The sequence below is a fragment of the Populus euphratica genome, unplaced genomic scaffold (assembly GCF_000495115.2).
Source record: "Populus euphratica unplaced genomic scaffold, PopEup_1.0 scaffold6.1, whole genome shotgun sequence".
Taxonomy (NCBI): Eukaryota; Viridiplantae; Streptophyta; class Magnoliopsida; order Malpighiales; family Salicaceae; genus Populus; species Populus euphratica.
The window spans coordinates 1,177,228-1,179,475 of NW_011499849.1; the positions used below are offsets into that span (position 1 = coordinate 1,177,228).

At 27.7% G+C, this 2,248-nt stretch overlaps 1 long non-coding RNA gene across 1 annotated transcript in view; it reads right to left on the minus strand.

Moving 5' to 3' along the window:
• Window positions 1-429, minus strand: part of LOC105120452 (uncharacterized) — a 12,618-nt gene extending 12,189 nt beyond the window's left edge. Inside the window, exon 1 of the long non-coding RNA XR_841332.1 lies at window positions 418-429. This is a non-coding gene — a long non-coding RNA (uncharacterized LOC105120452). The remainder of the gene's footprint in view (window positions 1-417) is intronic.
• Between the last annotated feature and the right edge of the window lie 1,819 nt (window positions 430-2,248).

Here is a 2,248-nt window from a genome sequence, read left to right on the forward strand (position 1 = left end):
GGCCTTGGATGGGTTGGGGGGGGGGGCCTGCTTCAAACTGAAACAAAATCCAGCTATTATGGCCTCTGTGACTCTGTCTACTTCTCAGATGACAAAAAAACGAGCAGTGCCTCTGCGTTGCCCAGTTCCCCACCTCCCCCCACGCCCCACCATCCCAGGCTCCATTTTGTTCTGCTTCTGCATATAACTAGCTTTCCTCCCGCAAGGCCACAACATGGATTTAATATGCATTTCTTCATTATATATATGGATTCAAAAAGGCAGACTATTTATAATAGCAGCAAGAAGAAAACAAGTTATATAGCATGTGAATTCAAATCACACTATAAATTTATATTTACGCGTATGTAAACAAACACGAAAAAGAGGATGATAACATGGGGGGTGGCCCATTTCATTGCTGTTCATGAGGGGTACAGGTTAGACTCTCTTTCTTTTTGGTTACTTGTCTTTTAAAATGTAAATGCTGTACGTGTTCTTGTGTGCAGGTAGTCCTACAAGATAGGCCACTTCTCATTTTTACTTATTCTCTCTCTTGCAAGAAAGTTATTTTTTTTAAGTAAATTATAAAAAAAAAAAAAATTTAAAAATAAATTATTTTTTGATATGTAGTAGTGTTATAAAAAACAAACTGAAAAATATTTTTTAGTATTTGATTATGTTATGGAAAATAAACTAGAAAATAACTTATTAATATTTTATTTTTCTTAAGTTTATTAAAATAATGAGGAACAAACCTTACAAATTAAAAAATTGAATGAGAATGAAATTAAAAAAAATATAATTTTATAAATTATCTTAAATAAAATAAATAATAATCAAAATAATAGAGATCAAATCTTTAAAATAAAAAAGATGAAAAATTTAAAATAATAATAATCAACATTTCATAAATTATTTCAAATAAAATAAGTAACAATCAAAAGAATGAGGATTAAATTTGATAAAAAAAAATTTAATAAAAAAATAATTAAAGAAAAACAAGTAACAATTATAAAAATAAAAAAGTTTGAGAATCAAATAAATTTTAAAAAATAAAAAAAATATTAGTTTAATATATTTTTAAATAAAAAATATTTTAAAAAATTATTATTATTACCGTACTAAAACTAATTGCATGGCGTGGTGGTGTGCTATGGTGTTAACATTAATTAGATAATCTTGCCCACGGAGCATGACTTGTATGGACCAGTCGCCTTCTACAGTTTTATTGCAAGCTAGCCTCACGATTTGTTATTCTACTATTTTCGTCCATGATGTCTTGTCTTTTCTCATTAAGCATTATGAAACTACAAACAATACAATATATTACAAGTAACATTAAATTAATTTTTGTATGAGAAAGGTGTGATCCCCCCAGGATATTTTTAGTTGAAAAACATTATTAAATTAAACCAATAAATATAAAACAAACCCTTCAATATATATATATATATATATAAGGAAGTTAACTACGTAAGTAAACGCATGCTAGGGACTAGCCAGCGATTGAGGAGTCATAGGATTCCAGTTATAAACAAGGGCAACGAGAAAATCAGCAGAGGTTAAAATCAGGGGAGATAAAAAAAAACTAAAAAATTGATTAAATTAAAAAACTAAAAAAAATTAATTGAAAAAACTAAATTTAAAAAATTAATTAAAAAAATTAAAAACAAAAAAACTTCAGCTCTGTCTAGTTTCAGTTTCAAAATTTTAAAATTAATTAAACAAAACCGAACAAAACCGGTTTAATTTCAAGTTTCAACCTCACTTCAAACCCAAATATAAAAGACTCATTTTTTTACTGAAACCCTATTCTTCTACTATTATGTTATCTCACAGCCAACTCTCTCCTCCCTCCTCGTCTGCTCACATTTCCCCTATTTTTTTACTTTTATTTTCTCTCACAGCTTGTTTGCTCACATTCCCCACATGCCCCCTTCCCTCCCCGCTCCCCTCTCCTCCCTCTTCTCTCTCATTTCTTAGTTTTGTGTGGTTAGAGATGAAAAAAACCCAAGTATTTTTTCATTATTTACTCGCTTCTATTCATTGAGAAAATAAATATAAGTTTTTTTAAAAAAATTAATGAATTTCTTAAATTGTTTTGAAAGAAATAATTATTTAACCAGCAACAATAAGTTTTGAAAGAAAAAATTAAATTGAATAATGGTTGATTTGAGCTTGTTAGTCAATTCAAATTAAAATTTAAAAAATATTAATTTTAATTTATTTAGTTTTTTAAAATAATTACTCTCGATTAAAATTAAAT